Raw genomic sequence first — 6000 nt, 5'->3', positions numbered from 1 at the left:
TGTTGTTAAACGGCCGGGCGAAAGAGTCCTCGTTTAGTGCGGTCCTGATATGCGCATTCCGAGAGCAGTACGCGGCTCCAAGACAACATCCAATAAGAGCACGATAAAGAGTCGGAGAAGGCTTGGCTATGAACTGCTACTTAGAGGGGGACGCGGAGGCATACGATGAGGCGGCCCTCGTTAGACCCGGTCAAGTGGAGCCCCTTCTGCACGGAGACTGATTCTTTTCGTAGCCGCCTAATGGCCATCGTAGGCAGAGACGTATCTTCCTCGCTGTCTCATCATACGTTTCCAGTAGCGGTTCGCCTAAAGCGGGGTTTCAGAAATCACGCACCGAAACTGAAACTAAATTTCAAGAATGAGTCTTGTGACGATCCGCCGAGAAAGGAATGAACACATTAAGAGCGATGCAGTTTCCCCCTTATGAGGGATTAACAAGGTTCGGATCAGAAGTGCGCTGAAATATCGTGGGATTATATTCTTAGAAAACTTTAAAAATCGCTCGTGCAAGTAACTTGAGCGTTGTAAATAAAAAAAAACTGATCACATACACCACTACTATGCACTAGGTATTGCCGTAACGCTAAACAACACCAGCCTGCATAGTTGTTGGGGTAGAGTCAGTGTTGAACTGACTGTTGCGCTGATAAAGAAGAATACCCTACATCGTGGCTCAAAGGCCATACAGGAGAACGCCCCTTTGTTGCTATATACGACATACGCGCCTGTTCACAGTCAGTTCATGCTACTGTATTATAGGTGCTAGGAGCGTTACTCGCATTGCAACTGCGTGTGTAGTCGGCGTATAGATCCAGGTGAGTATGCTATAGCTTGTGCTTTGTGCAAGCTTTTGTTGACAGATTCTACTTTTTATTTTATTTATTGTCCAGCAAGAAGAGGCATCCTTGTCTTCCAAACTGTCGGTCTGGCCTCTTATAAGTTGGGCAGTCCAACTGTCAATTACTCTTAGTGAATGTGAAAGTTACTGTACTTGAACGGTCATCGCCAAGGTCATGTCTCGACAAGGCATCGTGCTAAATTTGGGGAGACGTTCTTTGGCACCTGTTTACGCTTGTGTCTATTAAAGGTCGTTTTTTTATGTCTGCATTGCTCTGGAGATTTAAACGGAATTTTTTATAGCCCTTCTTCACAAGTCACGATGAACTGTTTTTTTTAATCATACGCCTCTCACATTCATCTTGCAGGCAATTGATTTTGAAATCGTAGGAAGATAAAACAAAAAATTGTGCAAGGAAAGATCGCGACGAAAGCACACACAACAAGGAGGCAGACCATGAAGGAACATTCAGTAATATTATGGAGCCTTAGAACCGGACTGCACTACCGTAAGTGCTGCCGAAGCCTACCAACGTTGCGTCGGCGTTGACCGGACAAGCGACAAAAAGCTAAAAGGCAGCACGAGAAGATAAGTTAGGATAGGTTAGGTTCAAGACTTAGGGCAAATGTTAGATGAGGCGGAACAAAACAGAACAAAATAGAATGAGGAAACAAGGAAATTAAGGCGACGATTGCACTTAATGTGTTCCACACACTTAAAACCCATAACAGCTTTTAAACGCCTGTCTGTTTTGCGTGGAGAAAAATCTTGAAGCTTCTCACCTAACAGCTCTATCCATGTAAATTAGCTGGAAAGAACGTCTTGTTGGGCTAGCTGGTAATTGTACATCTTTAGTTAAAGGCGCGAAACACAGACAGACACGGAGGAGCTCTGTCAAGTCTACCTTCCGTATGTCTGTGTGTGTTTCACACCTTTAACCAAAGATGTACTATAGCTAGGATCGTTTCATCCCTAGAACTATCAATGTTCTTGCTTGCTCAAAGCTCCTTATTACTGTATAAAGCATCTAACATGTCCACGCAAAATGTACAGCTTTAGTCAAAACTTTTCAGACCACAATGTCTGCTTTCGTTCCGTATAATTAAGAAGTGAGTGAAATAAGCATCTAACATGTTCATGCGAAATGTATGGTCAAATCTTTTCAGGATACAATGTCTGTTTTCATTCCGTGTAATGACGCCTATCAAGCTATCAAGGTCCTAAGAAGTGAGCGAAATAAGGTAACCTCCGTAGATTTCGTTTGGTTGTCGTAAATTCTCCGATGCAAGACTGGAAGACGAACCTTGTGGCCTGAAGACCTTTGATCAAGCCTGTACTGTACACACGCTTGGATGACAAGCTCCCACCGTCCGCAGTGCCTCGGGGGATCGCGAAACGCGGATCGACCCCACGCGGCGGCGGCAGAACTCGGCGCCAACGTCATCGAAGAAGGGGAGGAGGGGGTTGTGCGTCCGCCGCAGAGGTTCGTTGCAGCCGTAATCGATGATTACTGCGGTGCGCGGTGATTAAGTGCCTTTCTTCGACTCCCTCCCAGCGACACCACCTTCTTTTGTGCCGGTGTTCGCGTGCGACAAGTCTCGCTTCTTCTTCCCCTTTCATCTGTTTGGATCTGCGCGTCGTTCCTAGCGCGCTGACAGACCGATCGTCGAGTCGTTATTGTCTCTGGCGCTACGCTCCCTCCCTCCGTTATGTTGCTGCTCCGCTCACAGTCGCTGTTGCGGGCTTTGTTTGGAAAGCGTAACAGTCCGCGTGTAGGTCACCGTGCGTTGCGTAAACGTTCCAATACTAATTCCTTTCGCAATGCCAAGAACTGGGGTGTGTGCGGGGGGTATGTAATCATCAGTAGCTCTGCAGGTAGCTGCTCATATCACGTTCGATGCTTTTGGGCGTAGCGACCCGTGTACCCTTATCATATCTGCCCCGATTCGACCTCGTTCGCCCTGTTGTTTCGTGCGCAAAGTGATATACCGCCTCCAATATATCGCACAGAAAGGAAGCTGCCCAAGCGGCAATCGAATATCCTGTCAGCCTGCTCGGTTCGTGGTAGTGCACGTGAAATCACTGCTGCCTTTCGGCATCGCTGATGGCGCGGGCAACGAGAGAGAATGCAACATAAGGTGTGCTCTTCGTTAAAGAAAGAAAGAAAGAAAGAAAGAAAGAAAGAAAGAAAGAAAGAAAGAAAGAAAGATGAAATTTTTGAATTCCTGGAGCATGGACGATGCTGTACAAAATAAAATTTAAGAAAGCGACAGGCAGAACGGGGACTACGATTTCCTTCAATGCCATTTGCTGTCAAAAAGCGCTTGAGGAAAAAAGTAACCAAGAAACAGTTCTGGAGCACTGTCGAATAGTCCAGCAGATTACTCTACAACGCGAACCCGTGGTCGATGTCACTCCATCATCAGCACCATGTTTTCGCTTCTTGTCGCTTAGTTTATTTTCCGAGTACCTTGCACCTACTACAACATATCGTTCTCTCCTCGCTTCTGGTAATACACGCAGTCAATATCATCCACACGCGCGAGTCAGTGCTTGCTGCCATCTGTGCCGTTTCAGAGAAAAAAAAAAAAAAACCTGATACAGTTTCCCGCCTTTTCTTTGCACAACTTCGGCCAGCCGTGCGCTCCCTTCCCGCCAGCTTTAATAACTGAGAGGACGTGAAAAGAGACCCAATTGTGCGCTGGCGCGTTCGCTGAATGAGGAGCTCGCACTACAAAAGAAATAAAGAGAATAAAATGAAGACAAGTGAAAAATAGAGCGAGCGTAAGGCACACGTGTGTCGCTGGGCAAAGCGATGACATTGGAAAATAAAAATTACAGATGAAATAAAATGGAGCAGTACGAGGCGAGTGGGGGGTGGTGTTCATGCAGTTCCCAGCGCCACCTAGGGATCGTCCGTGGCACTTCCCACGCGCTAGCCATCCGTCTCTCTTTCTTCCTTCACCGTCTCTTCTCTCTCTCTCTCTCTCTCTCTTTCTCTCAGTGCCAGCTACTTCATGCCCTCGTTCATCCCGTACATCTCTCCCTCTCTCGGCCTCCTCTCTCTCTCGAGCTTGCATCAGAGTTCGGGCTCGCGTTACGAACAGCGGCGAAAGTGTGTGCGTGCGTGTAAGCCGGAGCAGCGGAGAGGCGAACCCCCCGCGCGCGCAGTGCGGCACGCTTCTTGTCTCGTCATCGTCCCGGTCACTTCGGGACACTCGAGAAAGTGATGTTTCCTGCACGTTTACCGTTCGTTTTCTCCATGTCCCCGCCCCCTTCTGTTTTGCTTGGTTCTCTCATCAGCGTGGCCGGCCCAAGGAACGCGAGCATGCATGGTCGGATAGACGCTGAGCACTCCCGCGGGGATTGAACCGCCGTCGCCGCCGCCTGGCTGCCCACCCTCGTCGACGCCGATGAGTCGGCCGGATGGCCCGATCCGCCCAGGCGTCACCGCTCGCTCTGACCGGACGGAAGGCGCTCACGGGAGGGAGACTGACCCACTACTACCACTGCGGCTACTCTTGAGGTTCGTGTACGACCTGCTTTTATATCCACTTTCCCTCGCGTGTGCCGGCGATGAAAGTTCGATCTGTGGGATTCGCGCTGTTTTTTTAAGGCGTGCTATGTGTAACCCTGATCACGTGCGGCCACGTTTCCTGAAGGGACGAAGTTGGGATTGTCGTCGAAGTTGGGAGGAGCGCTTTCTTTTTTTATTCGGGAACACGAGCAGGTGTGACGATTAAGTAGCTTGCTATGGTAATTAGTAAAAGAAGAAAGAAAGGTTTTCCTCGAGTTTACTGACCAAGAAACGACAGCAGAACTAGGAAATAAATGTTAACGTCTGAAACTATAATGCTTTCAATAGTCATCGCTGTGTAGCTTTTCTTATCAACCGTTAGTACTGTGTTCCTTTAGTGTAAAACATTTAACCCAGTTCGTCCCGTGTGAAGCTCCAGCGGCTGGCAAACAATTGCTCTGCTTAAACGAAACAGTCAGCCGGCCTGCAACCGTTGACGTTGAAGGAGTGAAGAACTGTTGCTTAGGCACAAACCTCCTTCAAGAGTACGAGCCTCCTAAGCTCAGGTCCTTCACTCGGAAATGACGTTGTTGTCATTGCGCAAGAGGTGCACGGTGCGCAGGATGCTTCACACGTGAGAAGCGCATCTTCAGCGTCACTGAGCTGACAACGTCTGAATCTAGCCTAAACTCAGTTGAAACGCTACGCCTGAAGTTGCACGATTCGTTCAACTAAGGATGCCAGCGTGCGGCTTTGCCCAATTGCCGAGCCGGATGAAGGGCTTCATGAGAATTTTACTACCTCAACGTCTGAATATGACCCTATGCTCAGTGCGGTATAACAATTTACGCAACCTTGTATACCCCGACGCAGTATATATTCACTCGCAAACCTGTACATCGATTTTCGTTTTGCAGTTGCGCTTTCAAGGACTGGTTCCGCCCTCTAAGTACGCAACGCGGACACACGTGACAAAACACATAAAGACAAGATCAAGAAAGAAGCCGGTATCCGCTGGCTGTCTCAAACGCTAGGGGGCCGCGACGCGAGCGACTGCGCGGCGCACGAATCTGGAGCAGTTCACACGGTCTTGCACTCACGGGCCAACGAAGCATACGGCCACCTGTGATCGCTACCTCGCCGACCGGAACGAGTTTCCGAAAGGCCTGACGTCACTGAGAGACGGCGCGTCACATTCCATTACTTGCTTGCTCAACTCAAGTGCTCAATACAGTCGAACCTCGTTATAACGAAAGCGTTGATAACGAAATAACGGATATAACGAAGGAATGACTATTCCCTTGGAAGCTCGGTCAACACGCGCTATAACGAAGCTAAGGCTATAACGAAGTAATCGCCGGGCACTTTCAAATTCGCTATAACGAGTTTCGACTTACTACGTGTACTGCACGCTCACCTCGCGACACAACTCCTTCCACTGGGACGCCAGTCGCAAAATACCCCTCAGCCCCGGCTCCGCTTCGGCCTTCTCCCTTCTTCCACTGCGTTCCATTCTCCGTTGTAAGCGTTCTAAAACACCGAAGAAAGCAAAACGTGAGAAGAAGCGTTCGTTGCGAGCGTACGCGCGAGGCAAGTGAGGCGCCCGAAGATGGGCAGGGGAGGAGAGAGCGAGCGCGGCCTGTAG

At 49.1% G+C, this 6000-nt stretch overlaps 1 long non-coding RNA gene across 1 annotated transcript in view; it reads left to right on the top strand.

The window, feature by feature from the left end:
- Positions 1–4246: 4246 nt before the first annotated feature.
- Positions 4247–6000, top strand: part of LOC144094729 (uncharacterized) — a 32434-nt gene continuing 30680 nt past the window's right edge. Inside the window, exon 1 of the long non-coding RNA XR_013306553.1 lies at positions 4247–4364. This is a non-coding gene — a long non-coding RNA (uncharacterized LOC144094729). The remainder of the gene's footprint in view (positions 4365–6000) is intronic.

This window comes from Amblyomma americanum, chromosome 6, assembly GCF_052857255.1.
Source record: "Amblyomma americanum isolate KBUSLIRL-KWMA chromosome 6, ASM5285725v1, whole genome shotgun sequence".
NCBI lineage: Eukaryota > Metazoa > Arthropoda > Arachnida > Ixodida > Ixodidae > Amblyomma > Amblyomma americanum.
The sequence above is the reverse complement of the archived record's forward strand: the minus strand, read 5'-3'. Positions and strand labels throughout refer to the sequence as shown.